Below are 19,056 nucleotides of genomic sequence, written 5' to 3' on the forward strand. Positions count from 1 at the left end.
AGATTGCTTTGTCTGTATCCCGGCAAGAGAAGGTTGTGTCCCGGAAAGAGAAGGTTGTGTCCCAGCAAGAGAAGGTTGTGTCCCGGCAAGATAAGATTGTGTCCTGACAAGATAAGGTTGTTTCACTGCAAGAGATGATTATTTCTCAGTAAGAGAAGGTTATTTCCTTGGTAAGAGAAGGTTGTTTCCCGGCATAAGAAAGGTTGTGCTCAGGCAAAATAAAGGTTGTGTCCTGGCAAGAGAAGGTTGTGTCCCGGCAAGAGAAAGTTGTGTCCCAGCAGATGTAAAACATCCCCAAGATGTTTATAGAGGGGGAAACTGTGGTAGATATCAGTCAGATATATCCACTATGGTCCACCAGTTTAGGTTTCTATGAGAGCTACTAAATTGTGAGATTTACCAAGTTCCAGATTGCTTTGCCTGTATCCCGGCAAGAGCTCTCCGGCAAGAGAAGGTTGTGTCCCAGCATGAGAAGGTTGTGTCCCGGCAAGAGAAAGTTGTGTACCGGCAAGAGAAGATTGTGTCCTGGCAAGATAAGGTTGTTTCCCTGCAAGAGAAAGTTGTGTACCGGCAAGAGACAATTATTTCCTTGGCAAGAGAAGGTTGTTTCCCGGCAAGAGAAAGTTGTGTTCCAGTAAGAGAAGAATGTGTCCCGGCAAAAGACGGTTCTGCTCCGGCAAGAGAGGGCTGTCCCTGGGCTAGAGAAGGTTTTGTCCCGGCAAGAGTAAGATGCCAAATTAGAGCATTGGTTATTGTTACCTCCCAAGGATTTTAACCGCAGATGTGATAAATAGGCCCCAGAATTCTGTTTCATCACCATCCAGTGTCCAACTGGGCAGAGCGTTATAGCATTGGTAGAAACTGGAGACATTACTCTGAATTAAATATAGTCTTTTTATCCTCACTGTCGCCCAATTCATATAACCGCTCGGATAAAGTCATTTTGGAGCAATGTTTGTACTTTAAGGCAATTTTTTTACCCCAGGACTGGCCCCTTCTGCTGCCGGGCCCCGTTAGATTCACTCGGGAACCTATGGCTATTGTTGTGCCTCTGACCATTCTCTTATTTGCTGCTGAAGCCGTCACATCTTCCCAGTGAATTGAGGACATTTTGTTGTTAAACTATCTTGTTATTTTCAGCAAACAATATCTGAACGATAAATCAAGCCGGCATCTGTCTCACACAATTAATTCTGAATGTGTTACAAGGGAGGCGAGCCTCTATCTACACAGTTTTATTTCTACTTTTATTTTACTGAAATAATTGGAAATATCAGGGAATTACACATGAACACAGCACTGCGGTATACAGGGAAGCAGAAATAAAACAGAAGGACACAGGGAGGGGGCAAATGCAACCTAAAGGCCATGGGGATCGGTCCTGTGACTTCCACAGTTGGGGCAGTTGTTATTATGGATATATCTAATAAAATGGTGACATACTCTCTCTAAAATACATTTATTTACGTAATGAGGTCTACAGATAGAGCAGACTTTATTGCAGAGAATGGCATATTAAGGCATAAAAGACAATGTCAATTTGATTACTATGGGTGGTCCCACCTAGACACTGTTTCATCTAGACGTTGCACCGTTATAGGAGAGGTAGGTCTATGAACTTACTGTATGACAATCAAATTATGGAAGTTATTATTCAGATAAATTAGTAGTCTGGGTGATAGATGCAACGCCTGTGGGTCTAGTGAGCTACAGCCTACGCGACAATCAGCATCCAAAAGACTGCGGATCCAGAACAGGTCATAGAGTGGAATCGCTGATGCTGGCGATGCACGGACCTGCCGTGTAACTTGGAAGCTGGCCGATACGACAGTCTCCAATTTGGCAAGAAGATTTGGTTGTTAGACATATGGCTGAGCAGCTGGGTCCCTCTCAACTTCACGGCGGACCATTAATGCCCTGAAAAGATCAGAGAAAACAAAGGGCTGTTGGCCAATAGTCATGTTCAATCCCATTATTCTAAGGCAAAGGGTTCCACTTCTAATACTGTAACAAATGCCCTATATACCGCAGTGTATACTTAATAAATCTCTCCAGAAGCAGCGGAGGCAATGGTGGAATACAGTATGTGTGCTCACACAAGGACACTATGCATATTGGAGAAAGGGTTAAAAACAAAACCCCTTTATTTGTTATACTTTGTTTAACCCCTGCATTTCTGTAATTAGGTAAGAGAACCCCCGCCATCCTTGGCATATATTTATACTCTGGTGGCTGCCCTAATATTTTGATACATTTCCAATAGTTATTTAATCCAAGTGGAACACATATAATTATTTACTTACTGTATATAAAGAGGGCAATACTTTGTTAAGGGGGCAATACCTGTAGAGCATACTAGTGCTGGTCTGCATATCTGCATATGCATGCTGCCACTTGTAGTTCTACAAGCACCATCATGCAAGAACAGCTTTTGTTGGCAAATCCAGAGATTGTTTTGCTAGAGATATCCCATTTCCTCCTGATATATAAATGGCTCTTACGGGAAGCTCTTCTGCTATAACACCGACGCTATACCTGGTGCCTACCGACCCCCCCCCCCCCCCCTATTCTGTTCCTAATAGAAGAATGCTTCTAAGACAGGGGATTTATGCCGCTAGACTCTGTGAAAGAACCGGGTGATGGTTCATTAGGTTGACATGTGCTAAGTCGACATTTTTTGGTTTAGTTTTTTTTTAAAGTGACGGGAAACCCCAATTAGTGCAGCGTGTCCCCTCGAATGGCAGGTTACCGTTCCCAATTGTAGTCAACGTGGGTCGTTAAGTATGAACAAGGTCAAAAAATGAAAGAAATTGTGAAAAACTCACGTCGACCTTTTTCCATGAATACCTAATGACCACTTCGACCTAGTGATATCATGTCGACCTAATGCATGTCGACCAAACGTGGTCAACTCAATGTATATCGCCCTAACTCAGGTCGATCTAATGACCGCCATCCAAAAGAACCGCATCCGTTTTTTTAGCCATGCAAACTTTTGAGCAAGTTCCAGACAATCTGTTAATGCGTTCATTATTTTATTCCTCCTGAAATAGATCAAAACGTGATATTGAAACGGTTAATTAACACTTTTGTGAGCAAAAAAAAAAAAAGTTCAGCGACCACAGATTCCGCCGTCATTAGCAGATTTATTGCTCCGAAGAGGTTACTACCAACTATTGATTCAGTAAACTTCAAAGAAATCACAACAGTCAGATGTCGTGGAAATGCCAGAACGCGGTGAATACGCAGATGAGCAGACGTTGTTAGAGATCTAAGTAATAGCCAAGTTAATTGTACAAGACGTAGACTATTTTCTAGTATGTGCTGTGACCTTCACATCTCTTCCAATAGCAGTAAGTGTGTTAGATCCTATTATATCATAACCTTCTGAGTATTGACTTTTGGATTGTTTTTTAATTAGCATTTTAATTGCTCATCAAAGTAATGGAAGATGCTTTGGAAAATGGGGCATTTGCTAATCCCTTTGGTGAGAGACAAGAAGCAAGGTCAAGCGATGCCTGTTTGTTACTTTCGTTGCGGCCTTATAATACGCTGCGACGTAGACGCCATTTCAGTTTGCGCTGGCGCTAACAAACTAATGGCAACCTAGCTAATTATGGGGGTCATTCCGAGTTAATCGCTCGCTAGCTACTTTTAGCAGCCGTGCAAACGCATAGTCGCCGCCCACGGGCAAGTGTATTTCGCTTTGCAGGAGTGAGAACGCCTGTGCAGCAGAGCGGCTACAAACACATTTTGTGCAGAACAAGACCAGCCCTGTAGTTACGTATTCTGTGCGACGATTGCTGCGATGAGTGACGCGGTAATGACGTCAGATACCCGCCCAGCAAACGCCCGGCCACGCCTGCGTTTTTCCAAACACTCCCACAGGTGATTGACAGGAAGAGGGCGTTTGTGGGTGTCAACTGACTTTTTCCTGGGAGTGGTTGGAAAAACGCAGGCGTGTCCAAGCGTTTGCAGGGCGGGTGTCTGACGTCAGTTTCGGGACCTGACAGGTTGAAGTGATCGCAGCGGCTGAGTAAGTTCAGACCTACTCAGAAACCGCACAAAATGTTTTTGATGCGCTCGACTGCAAAGGCATTCGCACACTTGCAAAGCAAAAATACACTCCCCAGTGGGCGGCGGCATAGCGTTTGCACGGCTGCTAAAAGTAGCTAGCGAGCGATCAACTCGGAATGACCCCCTATGAGAGGAATGGAATAAGTGAGGGCGTTTCTTGCTGAGTACAGTGGGCAGAATTCATGTTTGTACGCAGTGGTCGATGTACATGCAAAGGACCGATCATCATAAAACTGCGCATGTGCTGTGATCACAGCGTGTACGCGCCAAGGAACTTGATAGGTGCGACCATGTGCACGCCTGGGGTGAGTGCACATCTTAGATGTGCATGTGCCCCAATCGCATGAATGGGAGCGGCAATTGCTGCAGCTTAGCCGCACCGGAAAGTGCACGTTTAGTACAGATGTAGAATGGGCGTGGCTACATCTGAATGTTCATTTGTTAAAAATCGTATTCTGTGTAAATGACGTCTATCTATCGCTGTAGTGTGTGTGTGTGTGTGTGTTACATATAGCCAGATTTATCCAAACACAAAAAGGAAAAAGAAAAATTTAGGACAAAAATGGAAAGTGTAACATATGAAAGGTATTATGCTGAGTAGGTTGTACTTGGAGGCGTCCGTTACACTTTTGCGTAAACTTATTCGCACTTCTGGCACGCAATGGCGGTGTCTGCAGGGAATATACTGCCCCTAGCGGGCCCTCTAGAAGAATGAGTAAAAAAGAAAGTCTCTTTTGTGTGCGCAGCTGGTGCGTCTGTGAATGAGGACCGGTAACGTTGCAGCCTTCATCTGCTGGCAGTCACAGACATCGCTTTCAGCGCGGCCTCTTCAGCATTTTTTACATTGAGGCCAAGTAAATCAAGTCCAGCGTTGGCGTTGTGGAGTCATCTCATAGCACTCGGGAAAGCTCTTTCCAGGGCTCAGCAAGTTGCCCCTGGCAACAAATAGCTACGTTGGTGTTTATAAGTGTCTGTGTACTGTGTAACTAAGTAACAACAGTGACATTGCGAGCAGAGAGGATCCCCAAGGACTTCTTACTCTACAAATATGGAATCTCTTGGAAAAGCAACACTGGAAAATAACAAGTGGATTAGTAAATTCAATAAATAGACGGAATGCTATAAGTGACTGCAGTACGGCCGGGATACGGTAGTCTGGTACCGGTGCCCTGCGACTGGTCGTAGCTAAATACTAAGGGGCTGTACCTGAGTAAGGGGACACATTTATCAATGTTGTCTCATCTGTGTATGTGTCTTATGGTCTGATTCAGAGATGTACGTAAACCCGATAGATTATGTATATAACGGGGCTGATTCAGGTTGCATGGCAAATCACGATCCAACTGGAATTATTATGATCGCCCCATGCCCATATGCAGTGCCCGTCCTGTGCATACACCCGCACTTTCTGCAGGGGCGGCGCAGAAACTGCGATCACCTCTGCCTGATTGACAGGCAGAAACGGTTGCGGGGCGGCAACGCTCCGTTTCCAGGGTGGAGACGGAGCTTTGCGGGGGCAGTGCGGCTCGAATGGGGGGGAAGGTGGAGGAGGCCAAATGGGGTGTGTGTCGGGGGTGTGATGTCACATGTAGCCGCGGCGATTGAGAACATGGTGTCGGGCCTCCCCCAGAGGCGTCACAAAGGGGGGGGGAGGGAGCTCACAACCGGTGACAACAAAATGCCGACTTCTCTGTAGTGACAGGAGCCGGGTGCTGCAGTGTCACATTATCCTGCAGAAGGACCAAACAGTGCTGGAAGAGTCTCCGCGGCAGCCCGCACGCCCCCTTAGTGAGGGAATTAGGTCTTACCCCATGATGCCATGCCCTCTTTAGTGATGTCAGCAGGGATCCTGCAAGACCACACCCCTCTACGTGAAGCCACGCCCCCTTCTCGAGCAGGATGGTCACCGACCCTGGTGCCATAACTGAACAGCCCTGCCACCCTGCGTAACCTATGGCGCAACAAATGCGCACATAGATGGGCAGAAAGCTTAATTAGTATATCTCAGGCAGCAGCTTGCTGCGCCTGAGCGCAAATTCAGGAGTGGCTACGTCTGTCTCAGAATTACGTCATAGAGATCTATATTATATAATCCTGGGATAATGTGAATATTTAAGAAGCCCTAAACTACTGGCGTGAAATGTAATATATTGTAATATATAGTACATATATTGCTTTCTAATAGGGCAGCGTTTGTTTAAATGATTCAAGTCAGTGACTTGGGTTGTGGGATTGGCTTTCGCAAAAATAAGGTAGTAAGCAGTGAGTGCAATTCATGTAGGTGCTATTCTGAAGTGCAAGACTAGTTCCCGTCCTTATTGTGCTGACTAAGCCGAATAATGCTGTGCAGACATTAATGTGGTATGAGCGAGTCTCCTTTGTATGGACAAATATGTTCATGTTAAAACCATTCCAGAGAAACCATGTTTTGGAATCTGGGGATAGATAGCAGTGGCGTGCGGTGAGGTCAGTGGCTGGTGAGGCACTACAGCCATAATGTCCGCCAAATCCTGTCGATGACCCCTACCGCCGCCGAGCCAATGCCCACTACTGCCCCTGAGCCGATGCCCACTGCCACCACCAATGGCTTACAAACTCGCCCACCATCAACTGACCCAGCCCTCCGCCACTAATTTGCATCTCAGTCTGATGACGCCAATGCCCGCTGCCTGCCTGCTCATCATACTTGTGATATATTGTACTTTTTTATAGAAAAAAAATAAAATTAGTGTTTGGGACTGGGAAGGGAGTGGGAGGAGGACATGAATGCAATTTTGCTGTCCAGGGCTTCCATTAACTTAATGGAAAAGGGTCTGAATGATTTAAAAGATGGGAAAAAAAAATGCGTGAGGTCCCCCCTCCTAAGTATAACCAGCCTCGGGCTCTTTGAGCCGGTCCTGGTTGTTTAAATACAGGGAAAAAAATTGGACAGGGGTTCCCCGTATTTAGACAACCAGCACCGGGCTCAGTCCGGTCCTGGTTCCAAAAACATGGGGGACAAAAGATGTAGGGGTCCCCCATATTTTTAAAACCAGCACCGGGCTCCACTAGCCAGGGACATAATGCCACAGCCGGGGGACACATTCATGTAGGTCCTTGCGGCCATGGCATTACCCCCCCAACTAGTCACCCCTGGCCGGGGTTCCCTGGAGGAGTGGGGACCCCTTAAATCAAGAGGTCCCCCCCCCTCCAGGCACCCAAGGGCCAGAGGTGAAGCCCGAGGCTGTCCCCAGCACCCCTGGGCGGTGGGTGCCGGGCTGATAGCCATAAGTGTGTAAAACAAAGGAATATGTTTTTTTGTTGTGGAACTACAAGGCCCAGCAAGCCTCCCCCGCTTGCTGGTACTTGGAGAACCTCAAGTACCAGCATGCAGGGAAATAACGGGCCCGCTGGTACCTGTAGTTCTACAACAACAAAAATACCCAAATAAAAACACAATAGACACACCGTGAAAGTAAAAATTTATTAACACACACTGACACACTCACACATACTTACCTACATCCCACGCCGGTCACGTCCACTTGTCCAGTAGAATCCAATAGGGGTACCTGTAAAATGAGAGAGAGATTACTTACCTACATCCCACGCCGATCACGTCCACTTGTCCATGTAGAATCCATTAGGGGTACCTGTAAAAATGAAAATTATACTTACAAACTTTATTCTAATCCAGAGGAGGGGAGAGAGAGAGAGAGAGGGAGGGGGGTGAGAGGGGGGGAGTGAGAGGGGAGAGAGAGAGAGACGGGAGGGGAGAAAGAGACAGGGGGGGGGGGGAGAAGGGGGGAGAAGGGGGATTGATTCTGCAAAGGACAGAGAGCCGACGGAGCATCTGGCATAGAGGTGCAACAGAGGTGAAGTGTCGAGAGAGGAAAGTGATCACAATTAAAAAAAAAAAAAAAAGTTTCATGTTCTCCGCGGCTCTGCCTGTGGTTCCTATTAATAATTTCTAGGCTACTAATGAACTGGTAATGAGCTGGGCTGCAGGGAGCTATACGGGAGAGGAGAGGTCTCACCTGCCTTACACATGTAGTGTGTATCCCTACACAGTGCCAGATTAAGATCCTCATGGGCCTGGAGTTAAATTTCTGCAAGACCAAGACCTATTACATACTTCCCGACTGTCCTGGCAGGGAGGGCATAGAGAGACGCAGGGCGGCATTGACAGCATAGAGAGACGTGGGGCCGTAGGGAGGGTATATAGACACGGGGCGGTAGGGAGGGCAGAGAGACGTGGGGCAGTAGGTAGGGCAGAGAGACGCGGCGCGGTAGGGAGGGCATAGAGACGCGGGGCGGTAAAGAGGGCATAGAGACGCGGGGCGGTAAAGAGGGCATACAGACGCAGGGTGGTAGGGAAGGTATACAGACGCAGGGTGGTAGGGAAGGCATAGAGACGCAGGGCGGTAGGTAGGGCATAGAGACGCAGGGTGGTAGGGAAGGTATACAGACGCAGGGTGGTAGGGAGGGCATAGAGATGCAGGGTGGTAGGTAGGGCATAGAGACGCAGGGTGGTAGGGAGGGTATAGAGACGCAGGGTGGTAGGGAAGGCATAGAGACGCAGGGCGGTAGGTAGGGCATAGAGACGCAGGGCGGTAGGGAGGGCATAGAGACGCAGGGTGGTAGGGAAGGCATAGAGACGCAGGGCGGTAGGGAGGGCATAGAGACGCAGGGTGGTAGGGAAGGCAGAGAGACGCAGGGCGGTAGGGAGGGCATAGATACGCAGGGGGCGGTAGGTAGGGCATAGAGACGCAGGGTGGTAGGGAAGGCATAGAGACGCAGGGCGGTAGGGAGGGCATAGAGACGCAGGGTGGTAGGGAAGGCATAGAGACGCAGGGCGGTAGGGAAGGCATAGAGACGCAGGGCGGTAGGGAGGGCATAGATACGCAGGGGGCGGTAGGTAGGGCATAGAGACGCAGGGTGGTAAAGAGGGCATAGAGACGCAGGGCGGTAAAGAGGGCATAGAGACGCGGGGCGGTAAAGAGGGCATAGAGACGCGGGGCGGTAAAGAGGGCATAGAGACGCGGGGCGGTAAAGAGGGCATAGAGACGCGGGGCGGTAAAGGGGGCATAGAGACGCGGGGCGGTAAAGGGGGCATAGAGACGCGGGGCGGTAAAGGGGGCATAGAGACGCAGGGTGGTAGGGAAGGTATACAGACGCAGGGTGGTAGGGAAGGCATAGAGACGCAGGGCGGTAGGTAGGGCATAGAGACGCAGGGTGGTAGGGAAGGTATACAGACGCAGGGTGGTAGGGAGGGCATAGAGATGCAGGGTGGTAGGTAGGGCATAGAGACGCAGGGTGGTAGGGAGGGTATAGAGACGCAGGGTGGTAGGGAAGGCATAGAGACGCAGGGCGGTAGGGAGGGCATAGAGACGCAGGGTGGTAGGGAAGGCATAGAGACGCAGGGCGGTAGGGAGGGCATAGAGACGCAGGGTGGTAGGGAAGGCATAGAGACGCAGGGCGGTAGGGAGGGCATAGAGACGCAGGGTGGTAGGGAAGGCATAGAGACGCAGGGCGGTAGGGAGGGCATAGAGACGCAGGGTGGTAGGGAAGGCATAGAGACGCAGGGGGCGGTAGGTAGGGCATAGAGACGCAGGGTGGTAGGGAAGGCATAGAGACGCAGGGCGGTAGGGAGGGCATAGAGACGCAGGGGGCGGTAGGTAGGGCATAGAGACGCAGGGTGGTAGGGAAGACATAGAGACGCAGGGCGGTAGGGAGGGCATAGAGACGCAGGGCGGTAGGGAGGGCATAGATACGCAGGGGGCGGTAGGTAAGGCATAGAGACGCAGGGCGGTAGGGAGGGCATAGAGACGCAGGGTGGTAGGGAAGGCATAGAGACGCAGGGCGGTAGGGAGGGCATAGAGACGCAGGGCGGTAGGGAGGGCATAGATACGCAGGGGGCGGTAGGTAGGGCATAGAGACGCAGGGTGGTAGGGAAGGCATAGAGACGCAGGGCGGTAGGGAGGGCATAGAGACGCAGGGCGGTAGGGAGGGCATAGATACGCAGGGGGCGGTAGGTAGGGCATAGAGACGCAGGGCGGTAGGGAGGGCATAGAGACGCAGGGTGGTAGGGAAGGCATAGAGACGCAGGGCGGTAGGGAGGGCATAGATACGCAGGGGCGGTAGGTAGGGCATAGAGACGCAGGGTGGTAGGGAAGGCATAGAGACGCAGGGCGGTAGGGAGGGCATAGAGACGCAGGGTGGTAGGGAGGGCATAGAGACGCAGGGTGGTAGGGAGGGCATAGAGACGCGCGGCGGTAAAGATGGCATAGAGACGCGCGGCGGTAAAGAGGGCATAGAGACGCGGGACGGTAGGGAGGGCATAGACGCGGGACGGTAGGGAGGGCATAGAGACGCGGGACGGTAGGGAGGGCATAGAGACGTGGGGCGGTAGAGAGGGTATAGAGATGTAGGGCGGTAGGGAGAGCATAGATATGAGGGGTGGTAGGGAGGGCATAGACAGATGTTGGGCGATAGGGAGGGCATAGGGAGAAGCAACAGTAAAGCACTCACCTGTAATATCTGTGCGGCGTCCAAACATCACCTCCCCGCAGCGGCACCCGCTCTGCCCGTTCCTTCTCCATCACTTTGGTCAGGTGCTGGGATGTGGAGTCCAGGGATCTGGGCGCGCCGGTGGCGGTGGCATCACACGTGGGGGAGAAGGCGCCGGGTCCCAGTGAGTATGCGGCGCAGGGAGGGCTATGAAAGCCTTCCGCTGCGCTGCTATCACAAACTGGCCGCGGCGCAGCAGTAGTTGTTACACTGCCGCCGCGGACGGAGAGCGCGGGTGTTAATGCCGGATGGGCAGGGGGCACTGACAGCGGGGCCTAGGAGACAGAGACGCGGGGACAGATCGAGTCAGACACACACACACACACACTGACTCGTCCACTTACCAGACGCTGGCTGCTCCAGACGCTTCCATTCTGTGCAGGTCGTTTAGATGTTCCCCCGTACAGCACTGGCAGTGACAGCCGGATATAGTCACTGTCAGTGCTGCCCAATCACAATGCCCCTGCTGTTCTGCGGCACTTACATAGGTGCCGATTGCATTACTATTTTCAATGGGCTTTTACAGCCCTTTACATGACCCCGCACCCTGCTTCCGCCCATTTACAGTGCACAGCGGGAGGCACTGTTCTCGGTGCCGCACAAAAGCTTTTACAAAGCATTTTACTTGTAAAAACATTAACATGATATAAAAAAGATACTTATGACACACAATATGTGCCATAACTATCTTCTTTGTATTCTTTTAACCAGGAATGACAGGGGAGGCACTGCCTCCCCTGCCTCCCCTGACTGCACGTCCCTGAGATAGCGAGAGAGAGAGAGAGAGAGAGAGAGAGAGAGAGAGAGAGAGAGATACTCCCTCTCAGATTGGGGGATGAAGGGTCCTCCAATTGTAGGAGCCCAAGCTTAAAGGGTGTGCACAGCCACCGGAGAGCACGTTGTTAGCCATCACAAAGGAACTTGGCCAACCATCAGAGAGGGCATGTACAGGGAACGAGGAAGGGACAGGGGTGTGTCAGGAGGACCACCCACTTTGATTGGCAGGAGTCAGACAATGGCACCACCAAGGATTCCGCTTCTACACTTGTGGGCCAGTCTGAGCCTGGTCCTTTCTGGGGTCACTCTCCAAATACACCCTAACGGCGCCATGTGACCCTGTGCCTGTGCACAGAGGTGAGAGAAACTCAGGTTCCAAGAGTTCTGGCATCAGGGACAGCCGAAAGGCACAATATGGTGATGATATATAACTGACACAGACCGCTTGGTGTCCTGCAAACTATGTTAGATGTGATCTCGCCTCAATCTCGTTTTACTTGTAATTGTTTATGTGAAAGCCAATGTAAGTATCTCCTATATAATAGCCCTATTCTGTGACCTTGTGATTCATTTGCTAACGCTGGGCGGAGTTACAACAGTGGGCGGAGTTAGTCAAATGAGTCACAGAGATCTGGCCAAATCTACAGGAGACTAGGAGCAGAAGCAGATAGCATGGGCATTGGGCATGGCACAGGCAGGGGTGCATACCTCCCAGCTTTCTGCAGGAGCTTTCTCCAGGCAGAAGGAGGGACACACTCGGCGAAAAGGGGGCGTGGCTTCACGGGAGGGCCCCCGTTTTCGTCAGTGAGGGGGCTTGCCCAGCGCTCTGTGAGCTGCTGGCATGCTCCCAGGGGCTGATTATGAGTCCGGGGGGCCCAGGGCACTTGTGACAGGGGAGCCCTATCTCATTGCTGTGCCTGCTGTGGGTTGGGGGCGTGGCCTAATCGCGACCCACGCGACCACGCCCCCTTATGCAAATTTCGATTTTTATTTTTATTTTTTTTTGATGGGATTTTGGCCCCTCAGCTAGGGCTAAATCCAGAGGAGGTGGTCGCTCCCCCTACACACCCGCACAGGGAGAAGAAAGCAGGGAGACTGCTGCCTCCCTGCAACACCACAGACCTGCCTACACGTAGCAGCGTGTGCTGACTGTAGCACAATGCTGCCGCTGTTACTGGCAGGACGGGGGGGGGGTAGCTTCTGAGCTGGGACAGAGCTACTCCAGCCGGGGGGTCCCCTAAAACTGTGGGGCCAACGGTACGTATCCCCCCCCACCACCACCACCTTAATCCGGCTCTGCTGCTGGAACCCCCCCATTAATCCGTACCCCCTGATGCCCCCTCTCCCTCTGTCTCCACTATTCACCGCTGCTCTGCTAAGCAGAACAGCGAGTACAGGAGCTTTCCAACTGCCCCCCCCCCCCCCCACCGCCGGACACTGCGACCCGCGGGTGGGACAGCGGGACAGACCCCAAAAAATGGGACTGTCCCGCGAAAATCGGGACATTTGGGATGTATGGGGGTGTGTGAGGGGTATGTCATACAGACAGACGGGCACCGGCTCACTGTGTGCTTGACCCCCCACATCGGCATACTCAGCAGGGTCTCTCTGGTGCGGAGGAGCGTCACTTTCTGGCACACTCCACGCTTCTTAGCTGCAGTTTAGTGGGGCACCTGCCGCTGTGCAGGTTCCATACTGCCTCTGTTATCTCCAGCCCCGGCAACCCCACCGCTAGCTGCAGCGCTGCCACCCGCAGTGGAGTGCGCCCAGCTCATTCACACACTTTAGCTGGCGGGTAGCGCTGCAGAAATCCGAGCTGCTTGCAGGCTCTGACCCACTCCTCCCTCCAGCCGCAGCGTCTCCTGGGAGCTAACCAGTCACTCCCAGTCTCCCCTTACCACAGTGCCCGGAAGCCGTGAGGTCCGCGCCACGTGCATGCTATGACCCCCTCCTCCCTCCAGCCGCAGCATCTCCTGGGGGCTAACCAGTCATTTCCAGTCTCACCTTACCACAGTGCCCGGCAGCTGCGCGAGGTCTGCGGTGTGTGACTGAGGAGGGGGGAGGGATGCGGACGGGCAGAGGAAGCAGGACTCCAGCCTGAGAGCGTCAGCCATGCCAAGTCTCCAGCAGCAGCAGATCCCAACAGGTTGGAGTGGAACAGCAGCAGCCAGCAGCAGTGACTCCGGTAAGACATCTGTCTGTCACCACTGTTTTGTCCCTAATACCAATCTCTCCCGTGCCCTGTGTTCTGTCATGTCCCTGTCACCCCTGGCCTTGCCCTGCCACCCTTATCCTGGCCCTTTCACCCTTATCCTGGCCCTGTCACCCTTATCCTGTCCCTATCATTTCTGTCCTGGCCCCGTCACCCCTGTCCTGGCCCCGTCACCCCTTTCCTGGCCCCGTCAACCCTGTACTGACCCTGTCACCCCTGTCCTGGCTCTGTTACTGCATACCCTCCAACTACCTTTTATGGCATGTACAGTACCCGCAGCGCCTCCAGACCTCTCCCCAATGCACCACACCTCCGCACCTTCCCCTCCACCACATGCGGCACTCCACCCCTCCCCCACATACTGTGCCTCCAGACCCCCTACTCCACCCGTGGCTCCCACTCCTCCACCCCTTCACCACCCACAGCACCTCCAGGCCCCTTCCACCATTCACCCCCCTTATATGTCTCCCCCAACACCTGCTCCCCTCCACCCGCAGCATCTGCAGACACCCTCCTCCATCAGCGGTCCCCCCCTCACCCACCCCTCCCCCACCAATGGCACCCCCGCACCTGCCCCTCCACCACCTGCAGCACCTCCGGACCTCCTTTCCCATCCACCGCAACACCCGTACCTGCCCCTACCCTACCCATGGTGCCTGCGGTCCCCTACCCAACCCCCGGCACTCCCGTCCCTTCCCATCCAACAGCACCTCCGGAACCCTTCATCCATCCACAACATCCCCACACCTGCCCCTCTCCCACCCGTGGCACCCCTGCCCCTCCCCCACCTTCAGTGCCTCCGGACCCCTCCCCCATCTGCATCCCCCACTCCTCTGCCCCTCCCCCACGCGCAGCACCTCCCGAACCTTCCCCATCCGGGCCCCACCCCCACTTCTGCCTCCCTCCACCCGCAGCATCTACAGACACCATCCGCAGTCCCCCCCACACCCGCTACATTCTGTACATCGTGCCCTGCAGGTGCTGTTCACGCCGTCGCAAGGGGCTGCGCCTCCTTCACCATCGCACGCCCTTTCATTGTGCAATATTTAACAACTAACAAAGGAATGCAGGTAATACTCCATATAATACAAATATTAAACCCCAGAAAGGCATGCAAGGGTTAAGGGGGCGTATCCCCTTGCGACGGTGTGAAGAGCGCCCGTAGGGCGCGATGAAGCACCTAGTGTGTAAGTATGTCCGTAGTTCTGAAACTGAACTTTTTAATTCTTTGTATTGATTGTTAAACATATAATATTCAGAGGTAGTGTATACCCTAAGGCCAAAGAGGCGGGCCAGAACGACACTGCTCCTCAGTGATAGGTGTGTCTGTATTAGTGGTCAGACTGTGGAAATGAAGGCCAGCTATCTGATGAAGATACTCTGAGGAAACGCATACCCCATCTGTGTCACCCCTGTCTGTCTACCCCTCCCCTTTAGAATGTAAGCTCTCACGAGCAGGGCCCTCTTCCCTCATGTGCTTATCCTTTCTTACTTTAATAATCTTCAACTGTACCACATCCAGCAGTCTTCTGCCACCTCATACTTATTCCAGTGTCATCTGCTGATGTAACTATGTGTATTTACCCTGTATTTGTCCTATACTGTCATCAACTGTAAATTGCTGTTTTCCTGTTTTGATTATTTATGTACTCTGTAATTGGGCGCTGCGGAACCCTTGTGGCGCCATATAAATAAAGGATAATAATAATAATAATAATACTGACCTGCTTGACTACAAGCCATCACAGTCTCTTCCCTACATAGGTATCTATATCCTAACTGCAGTTCATTCTCTGATCCCACGAAGCCTTCTATAGAACACAGAAAGACATATGATATGCCTGTGTGATTTTATCTGAGGGCACCCATCTATTAACTGCTACAATAAAGTAATAAAAAGGATTTATGCACTATAAAGTCTATCTATCTATCTATCTGTCTGTCTGTCTATCCGTCTATATCCATCTATCTATCTATCTATCTACTTTATCTATCTATCTATCTATCTACTTTATCTATCTATCTATCTATCTATCTGTCTGTCTGTCTATCTATCTAGCTATACATAACTCTGTATCTATCCGTCTATCTATACATATCTATCTATCTATCTATCTATCTATCTATCTATCCGTCTATCTATACATATCTATCTATCCATATCTCTCTATCTATCTAATATCTATTTATCTATATATCCGTCTATCTATCTATCTATCTATCTATCTGTCTGTCTGTCTATCTGTCTATCTATCTATCTAATCTATCTACTTTATCTATCTATCTATCTATCTATCCGTCTATCTATACATATCTATCTATCTATCTAATATCTATCTATCTATCTATCTATCTAATATCTATCTATCTATAATTCCGTCTATCTATCTATCTAATATCTGTCTATCTCTCTATCCATCTATATCTATCTATCATCTATCTGTCTATCTGTCTATCTATCTATCTATCTATCTATCCGTCTATCTATACATATCTATCTATCTATTTAATATGTATGTATGTATGTATGTATCTATCTATCTATCCATATCTTTCTATCTCTCTATCTCTCTAATATCTATCTATCTATCTATCTATCTATCTATATATACACATATCTCTCTATCTATCTATCTATCTATCTCTCTATCTCTCTATCTATCTATCTAACATACTCCTATCATCTCTTCGCTATATAAATGGTGCTTCCCTTCCTGGAGATGACACTACAGTTTTGCATTACACAGAGACTGAAACTGATCTTCAGAGTGCGCTGAGTGTAATTAGCCGGAGCCCTGTGTGTCCGCAGTGGGAGACGGCTCGCACAGGCTGCTTAGCCATATCTATATTGATATTTTCATAGCACCATCTTAGAGGTGACAGGAAATCGTTGTGGCCCAGGACACTGAGAGGTCCCCGGTGGCACAATGGAAGATGGTGTCATTCTCCTGGTCTGCGTCTGACTGAGAGGCAGCGCTGCCACCTATAGCACATGATCAGGGCTGCCGTCAGAAATTGTGGGGCCCGGGACTGACAAAATACACAGGGCCTCTCCATCAGAATAATCGCTGCACTCCTGTATGAGAGCTGATGCACAGGTGAGGCTTGTTTTAACAAGAAATCCTTCCTGCGCAATAGTTCACTGTTGTTTTCTAGCCTGGTGCAGCTCTCCAGGTTGGTGGTACGAGCCAGGGGTGGGCCCCTCTCTCTGTAAGGGCCCAGGACACCAGTCCCCACAGTCCCCCCCGATGGCTGCGCTGCACGTGGTGCAGTACATATGAGGCTTGTTGGCAGGGGCGGATCCAGAAAAAAAAATTACAGGGGGGGGGGGGGGGCACCATAAGGGGCGTGGCTTCGTTGGAATGGGCGTGGCTTCGTTTGAATGGGCGTGGCATTGCAGGAAAAGACTACCTTATACCCCAGTTTTGCAACCTGCACGCCCAGACGTTGGCCACCACAGGAAAGAAAAATAATCCTGATTCATGCCCCTTACATTATTTGTCATTTTTCCTCCTTATAGTAATGCCCAGTATACATTATGCCACATACTGCAATGGCCCTTAGACATTATTCCACACACAATAATACCCATGACACAATAATGCACACTCCGTAATGCCCCCGACACATTATGCCACACACCGTAATGCCTGTGACACATTATGACAGGAATCGCAATGCCCGTTATACATTATGCTACACACTGCAATGCCCCTGATACATTATAGCACATACAATGTCTGTGACACATTATGACACACACTGCAATGTCCGTGATACATTATACCACACACTGCAATGCCCGATACATTATAGCACATACAATGCCTGTGACACTTTATGCCACACACTGCAATGACCTTGAGACATTATACCACAATGCCCGTGATATAGTATACCATACACCGTAATGCCTGTGACACATACCACAATGCCCTGCCCGTTATACCCTATGCCACACACCGCAATGCCCGTTATGTATTATGCCACACTGCAATGACCCTGAGACATTATACCACAATGCCCGTGATATAGTATACCACACACCGTAATGCCTGACACATTATGACACACACCGCAATGTCCGTTATACATTATGCCACACACTGCAATGACCCTGAGACATTATACCACATATCACAATGCCAGCGATATAGTATACCATACACCGTAATGCCTGTGACACATTATGACACACACCGCAATGTCCGTGATACATTATGCCACACACCGTAATGCCCATTACACATTAAGTCCTACAGTAAGGCTTCTAATTACTTTTCAAATACCTGCTCGTTGTCAGGGGTTTCATGCACTGGGTGTCATGCTCGTTGCCAGGGGTTTCATGCTCTTGGTTCCATGCACGGTGCCAGGGGTTTTCATGCTCAGGGTGTCATGCTCGTTGCCAGGGGTTTCATGCACTGGGTGTCATGCTCGTTGCCAGGGGTTTCATGCACTGGGTGTCATGCTCGTTGCCAGGGGTTTCATGCACTGGGTGTCATGCTCGTTGCCAGGGGTTTCATGCACTGGGTGTCATGCTCGTTGCTAGGAGGTAGTCCTTGTTGCTAGGGCTGTGCTCCCAGTGCCACATATGTCCCCAGTGCCAGATATTCCCCCACGGTGCCAGGTACTCACATGCCCCCAGTGCCAAATATAGCCCCCCCCCATGTGCCAGGTACACATATACCCCCCCAGTGCCACATATGCCCCCAGTGCCAGATATTCCCCGACAGTGCCACATATGCCCCCAGTGCCAGATATCCCCCCCCAGTGCTATATATGCCCCCAGTGCCACATATGCCCCAGTGCCAGATATTCCCCCCCAGTGCCACATATGCCCCCAGTGCCAGATATTCCCCCTCCAGTGCCACATATGCCCCCAGTGCCAGATATCCCCCCCCCCCCAGTGCCAGATATTCCCCCCACCGCCATATATGTCCCCAGTGCCAGATATTCTCCACCCCCCCTCCCTGCCAAATATGCCCCCAGTGCCAGATATTCCCCCCCAGTGCCAGATATGCCCCCTCAGTGCGTCCCCCCCCCCGCTTCCTCCGCCGCCGCCGCTCCCCCCGCTCCCCTGCTGTTAGGAGGGACACGGAGGGCACAGTGCACGCCTCCCTGTGTCCCTCCTGGGTCTCCGGCGGCCGCCGGAGACCCAGGAGGGACACAGGGAGGCGTGCGCTGTGCCCTCCGTGTCCCTCCTAACAGCAGCGAGGAAATGAGACCGCAGACTGACATGTGGACGCTCGTCCGCATGTCAGTCTGCACTAAATCAGTGGCGACCCCGCAGCCCCTCGCCCCCAAGCCACCGCGAGGGCTGCGGGGGCAGGAGTTACGCCACTGAGATTCCTTCAGGACCAGCAGCAGCAGCCTCATGTCGGGTGGGTGCGCCGCGGCGTGCGCACAAAATAAAATAAAAATAAAAATACAAAAATCAACTA

General features: G+C 51.2%; 1 protein-coding gene and 1 long non-coding RNA gene across 3 annotated transcripts in view; one reads left to right on the top strand and one right to left on the bottom strand.

Moving 5' to 3' along the window:
• Positions 1 to 19,056, top strand: part of LRRC4C (leucine rich repeat containing 4C) — a 1,405,504-nt gene that overhangs the window by 393,633 nt on the left and 992,815 nt on the right. The window lies entirely within an intron of this gene.
• Positions 1,444 to 11,118, bottom strand: LOC134970295 (uncharacterized). Of its 2 annotated transcripts, XR_010189762.1 has the most exons (3): positions 10,588 to 10,859; positions 7,656 to 7,709; positions 1,444 to 1,917 (listed from the first exon to the last, which is right to left on the bottom strand). It is a non-coding gene; the product is annotated as an uncharacterized LOC134970295 (long non-coding RNA). The 2 variants fall into 2 exon arrangements; XR_010189761.1 differs by lacking the exons at positions 7,656 to 7,709; positions 10,588 to 10,859 and adding an exon at positions 10,971 to 11,118.

Source organism: Pseudophryne corroboree, chromosome 11 (genome assembly GCF_028390025.1).
Source record: "Pseudophryne corroboree isolate aPseCor3 chromosome 11, aPseCor3.hap2, whole genome shotgun sequence".
Classification (NCBI taxonomy): domain Eukaryota; kingdom Metazoa; phylum Chordata; class Amphibia; order Anura; family Myobatrachidae; genus Pseudophryne; species Pseudophryne corroboree.